Source organism: Dendropsophus ebraccatus, chromosome 1 (genome assembly GCF_027789765.1).
Source record: "Dendropsophus ebraccatus isolate aDenEbr1 chromosome 1, aDenEbr1.pat, whole genome shotgun sequence".
Classification (NCBI taxonomy): Eukaryota; Metazoa; Chordata; class Amphibia; order Anura; family Hylidae; genus Dendropsophus; species Dendropsophus ebraccatus.
Genome location: NC_091454.1, coordinates 221,646,075 through 221,656,407, shown reverse-complemented (window position 1 = coordinate 221,656,407; position 10,333 = coordinate 221,646,075).

The window sequence follows — 10,333 nt, the reverse complement described above, 5'->3', positions numbered from 1 at the left end:
TGGAGTTACATAAACACTGTAGCTCATAGATTATGTCGTCTGCGCGACTCTTGTTAACTTCTTAAGGACCCTTGCCATTCATTTATATCATGGGAGCTGATGACTTAAAAAAAAATTTTAATAAAATTACTGTGTTGCCCTCCAAAAGTTATACAAATTACCAATATAAACTTATTACGGGAAATGCTTATAAAGTGCTTTTTTCCCTGCACCTACTACTGCATCAAGGCTTCACTTCCTGGATAAAATGGTGATGTCACTTCCTGGACAACATGGTGATTTCACTTCATGGATAAAATAAAAAATTTTGCCTGACTTCTTCTTTAAATTCCCATGAAGTAAATGTATGTCAATAAGTCCAGTGGGTCTGTGAAGCGATCTCAGGAGCTGAACTCGTTTCATAGAGGGTGAGGGCTGCATTTAAGTATCATGACTAGAGTGGCTATTGTCACTATATGATCAGGACCCTCTCAGTGTGACTGTGGAGGTCCTGATTGCTTTCTATGACTGTTGGATGTAAAATATTTTCCTCCATGCAGTCTGATCAGCGACTTTCTCATAGAGTCTGCCATAAGCTGCCTCAAAATTGCAGATAACACTGATCAAGAAATTTAAAATAAATCTGTCACGTCAAGAGCCAACCCAGGCCATCATGTGACTAGGGGTACGTTTATGATAAAGTTACATCTTCAGTCTAATTAGGAGGTTTGGAGCATTGGGGGCAGGAATACCCCTGGATTACACATTCTGTTAGGAGGGGCGAGACAGCCTGTGGCAGATTGCTGCTCTGGGGCAGTAGCAACGCTTCCAGTTCTCCAAACCACTCAATAAGGCTGATAATGTAACTACTACATACTCAGAAACAGCGCCAAGGATGAAGGTAAGAGACCTTCATCCTCAACACCCTGTGCACAAAAGGGAGACATTAGCCGGTTAGATTTGTGTAATTTAAGAAATGCTGGTAAATTTGAAATATGTTTAATTTAAAATATTTTATTAGTATAGACCTAGATTTCTTTGTGAGGTGGGGGTCCCAATGGTGGGATCTGCATCTAGGCATTTCTGGCATCTATGGCAATTCTCTTGCTCCATTTACCTTCTCTCCCCATCCATGTCCCCATTACTGCATGCCCATCCTTCTGTTACTCCCTCCTAACTTATTTCTTTCTCCTTTCTTTTTCTCATTCACAAACCCTGAAGTCATCCCTATCCGACTTTTGTAATGTTCATTATTGTCAGTGTTTCCTCCCACCTGTTTACTCCCACGTTTCCACACAATAATACTTGAGTCCAGGGTCAGAGTCGGAGGAGGAGGGGCTGTAGAATTATAGTTGCCTATCTTAACGTGTGTCAGGGTCCCATTGGCCTTCAGCTGCCAGTTAATTATGGGATAGACTGCGGGAGGATCCCCGTTCTCATCAAAATATCTCTCATTCCCCACATTTATGTTGGGCCGGACCCTCCTGATATAGTATGTGAGCTAAAGTGGGAGAGATGAGTTGAATAAAATATTAATTACGTCACCATTAATGTTGTCAACAGAACTGGTACAATTACACAGGTATGACATAATAACAGTACAAGTAAAGCTTGTAAAGCAAAACGGTCTAGTGACCCTCTGATCTTTAGAGCACTGCATGTTTTCCTCTATGGCCTCTAATAGCCTTCTGTCGACTAGTATCCATGGCCTTCTTTAGGTACCTAGGCATGAAAAGGAGATGCCTCTATATAGCAATTACAGAGGCATGGCTATGTACATTGCATAATGCTAACAGTTAAAGTACACTGCTTTGTAGTGTAGTGTAGAGTGCAGTGTATTGTATGAGTGATCAGCAGATCACCGGTCAAAGTGCAGGAGTGAAACTAGTGCAAAGTAAAAAGAAAGTGTTAAATAAATTATTATAAAACAATTTCACCACCCTACTCCCAAAACAATGACAGTACATATTCCCCCTACCAAATAGGTTGTTGTAAAAGACAGTAGGAAAAAAAACAAACATACACACACAAAGGCTATGTTCCCACAACGTTTTTTTCCCTTTCTGTTTTTGAAAAGAAAAAATGGCGTGCGGTACTTCACTGTTCGGCCGCCCGTCAGTGCATTGACAGCTGTTGGTACATCATTCCAGTCTAGGTGGACTAATTGGCCTTTGGATGTGTCTTTAATTGAAAATAGAATTTAATAGTAAAAATGGTGAAAGGACGGTGGAAAAAACTAAGAAAAAATCTGTTGTTCACAAAAAAGGGTCTGAAAATAAAAGTCATGAGTAGACAATGTCCATCATTTATTATACTGTGTGCATTCGAGTCCATTGACTTCAATGCATTAAGGTAATTTAAAATGCAGCAAAATCGGACACTTTTTCTCTTTTTTTCACGAAGAGTGACCATAGTCAATCAATGTATAATTCATTATACTAGACGGACACAATGTAATATTAACCTCCTCCCGCCGCTGCACTGTACATTAACGTCGCTGCTGCAGCGACGTTAATTTACGCTGCAAGATGACACAGGCTCATGAGCTGCGCCTGTGTCATCCGCGTCATAAGCTGATGTCCAAAAATGACCTGGGCATTGAGGCATCAATGACCCCAGGTTGTGTAAGGGTTCATTTATAAATGAGCGCACAGTAGATTATTTCTATGTGGGGGCACATTGTTTCATAAACTCAAACATATGTAGCGACATATGTAGAAAATTATGATGTTACTGCAATGACTCTGAACACCCAAAAAAGGGCAATTGCTGTGAAGGTTGCTTAAATATTTTTGTTGATTTTTAAAAAATTATTTAGATTTTTTTCCGTAATAAAATAAAAAAAATGGTGTTTTTTTTAAATAAAAGAGAAAATTATTATATTTGCCTTTGAAAACTATATAAATAAAATCCAGAGAAATAAGGAGAAAGTGCGTATGTAATAGTTAAGTTATATAGTTAATACGGTTGAAAAAAGACACATGTCCATCAAGTTCAACCAAGGAGGGGATGGATACAGGGAAGGGGGAGGGGTGATAGGTTCTATACATATGTATTTATATTATTTTGGTTTAAGAACTTGTCTAGGCCGGTTTTGAAGCCCTCTACTGTTTTTGTTGTGACCAGATCCTGGGGTAGACTGTTCCACAGATTCACAGTTCTCATTGTAAAGAAGGCTTGTCGCCTCCGGAGATTGAACCTTTTTTTCTCCAGGCGGAGGCAGTGCCCTCTTGTCTCTCCAGGCGGAGGCAGTGCCCCCTTGTCTCTCCAGGCGGAGGCAGTGCCCTCTTGTCCTTTGAGGCGGTTTTACCCGGAACATCTTTTCCCCATATTTCTTGTAGGGGCCATTTATATATTTTAATTAATTATCATATCTCCCCTTAAACGTCTCTTCTCCAGACTAAACAAATGTAATTCTTTTAATCTCTCCTCATAACTAAGATGCTCTATTCCCCTTATTAGTTTAGTTGCCCGTCTTTGTACCCTCTCCAGCTCTAGAACATCCTTTTTATGAATCGGGTTCCAAAACTGGACAGCATACTCCAGATGAGGCCACACCAAAGCTTTATAAAGCGGTAATATTATATCCCTGTCCCGAGAGTCCATGCCTGTTTTAATGCATGACAATATCCTGCTGGCCTTAGAAGCAGCTGACTGACATTGTGTGCTGTTCTGTAGTCTAGTATCTACAAGTACACCCTACAAGTAATGTAGTGAAGAATATGTATATGTGGCTATGTGCTTTAGTGCTTTTAGATACAAGTTAGTAATATGATGTCAAATAAAGGTAAAATCTTGGAAAAAGGGCAAGATTTCTATTTGAGTCAGGGGTGCATTTTAAGAAGGTGCAGAGTCTCTAGTTGTACTTGCGGTTATTGGAGTATAAAGCCACAATGTGGGGGTATATTGTTTCCTAAACTCAAACATATGTAGCGACAGAGAATATTAATTCATAAATAGAGGTAAAGTATATAACTAGATTTGCATTTCCAGGGAGATACATAGTGCTTGAAAAGAGCGACCCTTTACCAGTGACTTCCAGAGCGACCCTTTACTAGTGACTTCCTTTTAAGAGAAACTTTAATCCTGGGTGCCATCCCTTTGGGAGCGACTAGGGACATATTTCGCTCTTAAAGGGACCCAGGTTGCTCTTAAAGGGACCCAATTTGCTCTTAAAGGGACCAAGGTCGCTCTTAAAGGGACCCAGGTCGCTCTTAAAAGGACCCATTTTGCTCTTAAAGGGACATATTTTGCTCTTAAAGGGACCCAGGTCACTCTTAAAGGGACCCATTTAGCTCTTAAAGGGACCCATTTCGCTCTTAAAGGGACCCAGATCGCTCTTAAAGGGACCCAGGTCGCTCTAAAGGAAAATATTTTGCTCTTAAAGGGATCCAGGTCGGTCTTAACCCCTTGCCTCTAAAGCCTGTTTTGGCCTTAATGACCAGGCTCATTTTTCAAAATCTGACCTGTCTCACTTTATGCACTTATAGCTCAGTGATGCTTTAACGTATGCTAGCGATTTTGAGATTGTTTTTTTGTCACATATGACACTTTATATTAGTGGCAAAATTTGGTCACTACTTTGTGTGTTTTTTGTGAAAAACATCAAAATATCATGAAAAATTTGAAAATTTTGCATTTTATGAACTTCTGAAATTCTCTGCTTCTAAAAAAGGAAGTCATAGCACATAAATTAGGTACTAAATCACATTACCAATATGTCCTCTTTATTCTGGTATAATTTGGGAAACATATTTTACTTTTTTAGGGTGTTACGGGGCTTAGAAATTTATTAGCAAATTATCACATTTTGTGAAAGTTTCCAAAACTGATTTTTTTTTAGGGACCAGTTCTTTTTTTAAATGGATTTAGAAGGCTTGTATACTGGAAACCCCCATAAGTGACCCCATTTTGGAAACTAGACACCTTAAAGAATTAATTTAGGGGTATAATGAGCATTTTAACCCTACAGGGGCTGGAGGAAAGTATTCACAATTACCCGGCCGTAAAAAAATCGAAAATTAAAATTTTCAAATAATATATACGTTTAGATTAAAGTTTCTCATTTTCAAAAGGAACATGAGAAAAAAAACATGCCAAAATTTGTAACGCAGGTTCTCCTGAATACAAAGGTACCCCATATGTGGGCGTAAACCACTGCATGGGCACACAGCCGGGCTCAGAAGGAAAGGAGCACCAATTAGCTTTTTTAATGCCCCTGTAGTGTCTGCAGAAGAGAAACCCCCCAAAAGTCACCCCATTTTGGAAAGTACACCCCACAATGAATTCATCTTGGGGTGTGGTGACCATTTTGACCCCACAGGTATTAGAGGAAAGTATTTAAAATTAGACATTAAAAATGAAAAACTAGAATTTTTCCAATAATATGTTTGTTTAGTTTGAAATTTCTCAATTTCACAAGGAACATGAGAGAATTCGCACCACAAAATTTGTAACGCAGGTTTTCCTGAGTACAACGGTACCCTATATGTGGGCATAAACCACTGTATGGCCACACAGGAGGGCTCAGAAGGAAGGGAGCACTAATTAGCATTTTCAGTTTAGATTTTGCTGAAGTAGTTTCTGAGCGCCAGGTGCGTTTGCAGAGCCCCTGTAGTGTCCACAGAAGAGAACCCCCCCAAAAGTCACCCCATTTTGGAAATTACACCCCTCATAGAATTCATCTTGGGGTGTGGTGACCATTTTGACCGCACTGGTATTAGAGGAAAGTATTCAAAATAATACAGTAAAATTGAAAAACTAGAATTTTTCCAATAATATGTTCGTTTAGTTTGAAATTTCTCAATTTCACTAGGAACAGGGGAGAAGCTGCATGCCAAAATCTGTAACGCAGGTTCTCCTGGGTAGAACGGTACCCCATATGTGGGCATAAACCACTGTATGGGCAACCAGCCGGGCTCAGAACGGAAGGAGCACCAATTAGCATTTTCAGTGCAGATTTTTCCAAAGAAGTTTCTGAGCGCCAGGTGCGTTTGCAGAGCCTCTGTAGTGTCAGCAGAATAGAACTACCCCCAAAAGTCACCCCATTTAGGAAAGTACACCCCTCAAAGAACTCAAATTTTTCCTATAATATGTTCGTTTAGTTTAAAATTTCTTAATTTCACGAGGAATGGGAGAAAAAACGTACCCCAAAATCTGTAAAGCAGGTTCTTCTGAGTAAAACGGTACCCCGTATGTGGGCATAAACCACTGTATGGGCACACAGCAGGGCTCAGAAGGAAGGGAGCGCCAATTTGAAAAACCGCAGCTAATAATATTAATTAAAATAGCGCAGTTACTAAAATACAATAAAAAAATTAGATTACAGGTAATGTGGGGTGGTCACGGGCAACCTGGGGTGGTCACGGGCAACCTGGTGTGGTTATGGGCAACCTGGTGTGGTTATGGGCAACCTGGGGTGGTTATGGGCAACCTGCGGTGGTTAGAGACAATCTGGGGTGGTTACGGGCAACGTGGGGTGGTAACAGGCAACGTGGGGTGGTAACGGGCAACGTGGGGTGGTAACGGGCAACGTGGGGTGGTTACGGATAAACTGAAGTGCTTATAGGTAATCTGGGATGGGTACCTGTAATTTGGGGTCATTACAGGCAATCTGGCGTGGTTACGGGCAATCTGGAGAGGGTCACTGGCTATTTGGGGTGGTTAGAGGCAACGTGCCGTGGTCGGAGGCAACGTGCGGTGGCCGGAGGAAACGTGCGGTGGTCGGAGGCAACGTGCGGTGGTCGGAGGCAACGTGCGGTGGTCGGAGGCAACGTGCGGTGGTTGGAGGCAACGTGCGGTGGTCAGAGGCAATCTGGGGGGAATAACGTGTGATTAGGGGCAACCTGGGGGGGTTACAGACAATCTGCGGTGGTTACAGCAACATGGGGTGGTTACAGATAATTTGCGGTGGTTACGGGCAACATGGGGTGGTTACAGACAATCTGGGGTGGTTACGGATAAACTAAAGTGCTTATAGGTAATCAGGGGTGGGTACATGTAATTTTGGGTGGTTACGGCAATCTGGTGTGGTTACGGGCAATCTGGAGGGGGTCATTTCAACATGGGTGAGTTAGAGGCAACGTGCGGTGGTTATAGGCAACATGCGGTGGTTATAGCCAACGTGCGGTGGTTTTGGGCAACGTGCAGTGGTTATGGGTAATATGTGGTGGTTATGGGCAATGTGTGGTGGTTATAGGCAAGTTGCGGTGGTTATGGGCAACGTGCGGTGGTTAGAGGCAACGTACGGTGGTTATAGGCAACGTGCGGTGGTTATGGGCAACGTGCGGTGGTTATGGGCAACGTGCGGTGGTTAGAGGCAACGTGCGATGGTTCTGGGCAACGTGCGGTGGTTATGGGCAATCTGGCGTGACTACGTGCAATCTGGCGTGATTACGGGCAAATTGCGGTGGTTACGGGTAATCTGGGGGAGGGTTAGGGGTAATTTGGGAGTAAACTGCAATTATTACTATAATAAAAAGTGTGTGTTTTATATTTTTGTATGTTTGTCACTTTTTGTACTTTATACATTCATTTTCACTATATTACTATAATTACTGTGATATTTTCTATCACAGTAGTCATAGTTCAGTGACAGAGACCAAATTGGTCTCTGTCACTTTAAATTTTCAGAGTTGGCTGGTTATGGAGCGCATGCGCACTTCATAACCGGCCTGGACGTCGAGGAGGAAAGAGCTCCAGGATCAGGTAACGTATATGGGGAAGGGGGGGGGGGTGAGTGGGGGGGGGGTGAAAGGGAGGGTGGGGGGTGACTTGGGGGGCGACACACTGACACTTTTTATTCCCTGTCACCAATGATTTATGGTGACAGGGGATAAAAAGTGCTTCTTTGCACTGGAAAAAGGTGATCAGCGGTATGTAGTATATACCGCCGATCGCCTGCTCCGGGACCACACGGGGGGGGGGGGGGGGGGTGAACGTTTGGGGAACGTCATGTTGCGGGATCTACTTGTTTTACATGACGTTACCCAAACGTCATTTTGCGGCAAGGGGTTAAAGGGACCCATTTTGCTCTTAAAGGGACATATTTCGCTCTTAAAGGGACAAAGGTCGCTCTTAAAGGGACATATTTCGCTCTTAAAGGAACCCAGGTCGCTCTTAAAGGGACTCATTTTGCTCTTAAAGGGACCCAGGTCGCTCTTAAAGAGACATATTTAGCCATTAAAGGGACCCAGGTCGCTCTTAAAGGGATCCATTTTGCTCTTAAAGGGACATATTTCGCTCCTAAAGGGACCAAGGTCACTCTTAAAGGGACCGATTTTGCTCTTAAAGGGACCCAGGTCGCTCTTAAAGGGACCTAGGTCGCTCTTAAAGGGACCAATTTCACTCTTAAATGGACTCATTTTGCTCTTAAAGGGACCCAGGTCGCTTTTAAAGGGACCCATTTTGCTCTTTTTAAAGGACCCAGGTCGCTCTTAAAAGGACCCGGGTCACTCTTAAAGGGACCCGGGTCGCTCTTAAAGGGACCCAGGTCGCTCTAGCGACATGGGTCTCTTTAAGAGCGACATGGGTTCCATACCTTATGGAGTGACTTTGGTCCCTTTAAAAACAACATGCATCCCGTCCGTTTAAGAGCAACTTGGGTCCCGTCCCTTTAAGAGCGTTTTGGATCCCTTTAAGAGCTACATGGGACCCTTTAAGAGCGACTTGGGTCCCGTCCCTTTAAGAGCGACTTGGGTCCCGCCCCTTTAAGAGCGACTTGGGTCCCTTTAAGAGCTACATGGCTCCCGTCCCTTTAAGAGCGATTTGGGTCCCTTTAAGAGCGACTTGCGTTCCATTAAACCCTTAACGGCCGCGGGCATATATTTACTCCCTGCGGTCATTAAGGATGTTCAGAGCGGGGCCACGCAGCGGCCGTGCTCTGAACCGCGGCGGTCCCGGGTGCCGCTTGTAGCCCGGGACCGCAGGTATTAGCGGGCACGGTCCAATCGCCGTGCCCGCTAATACAGTAATCGGCGATCTCCGTTACTGAAGCCAGCCAGGGACCGCTCCAAGATGGCGCCGTCCCGTCTCGGCACTCATTTACTTCCGGCTGCAGCAGTGCCTATCTCATGAATCTCTGCAGCATATCTATGCTGCAGAGATCTCTATGAGAGATCAGTGCACTTATACTAGATGTCCCCCAGGGGGAATAACCCTAACCCTAGGGGGGCTTCTAGTATAAGTGTAAAAGTAAAAAAAAAAGTGTTGTCAATAAAAAGCCCCCTCCCCTAATAAAAGTCTGAATCACCCCCCTTTTCCCAGGTTTTAAATAAAAGTAAATAAATAAATAAATAAATAAACATGTTTGCTATCGCCGCGTGTGTAATCGCCCGAACTATTAATTAATCACATTCCTGATCTCGCACGGTAAACGGCGTCAGCACCAAAAAATCCCAAAGTGCAAAATTGCGCATTTTTGGTTGCATCAAATCCAGAAAAATGTTGATAAAAAGCGATCAAAAAGTCGCATATGCGCAATCAAGGTACCGATAGAAAGAACACATCATGGCGCAAAAACTGACACCTGACACAGCCCCATAGATCAAAGTATAAAAGCGCTATAAGCATGGGAATAGAGCGAATTTAACCCCTTAACGACATCGGGCGTATATTTACGCCCTGATGCCGGTAAGGACGTTCAGAGCGGGGCCGCGCGGAGACCCCGCTCTGAACCGAGGTGGTCCCGGGTGCAGCTTGTAGCCCGGGACCGCAGGTATTAGCGGGCACGGTCCGATCGCCGTGCCCGCTAATAAAGTAATCAGATGCAGCTGTCAAACATGACAGCTGCATCCGATTACCGGATTCAGCTGTTCCCTGGTGTCTAGTGGCGGAGATTGCTCCCCCGGGATGTTATCTCGGAGGAGCGATCTCCGTTTCTGCAGCCGGCCGGGGACCGCTCCAAGATGGCGCCGTCCCCGGCTCGGCACTCGTTTACTTCCGGCTGCAGCAGCCGGAAGTAAACGAGTGCCTATCTCATGGATCTCTGCAGCATATCTATGCTGCAGAGATCTCTATGAGAGATCAGATCACTTATACTAGAAGTCCCCTAGGGGGGGAATAACCCTAACCCTAGGGGGGCTTCTAGTATAAGTGTTAAAGTAAAAAAAAAGTGTTGTTAATAGTAAAAAGCCCCCTCCCCTAATAAAAGTCTGAATCACCCCCTTTTCCCAGGTTATAAATAAAAGTAAATAAATAAATAAATAAACATGTTTGGTTTCGCCGCGTGCGTAATCGCCTGAACTATTAATTAATCACATTCCTGATCTTGCACGGTAAACGGCATCAGCGCAAAAAAATCCCAAAGTGCAAAATTGCACATTTTTGGTCGCATCAAATCCAGAAAAATTGTAAT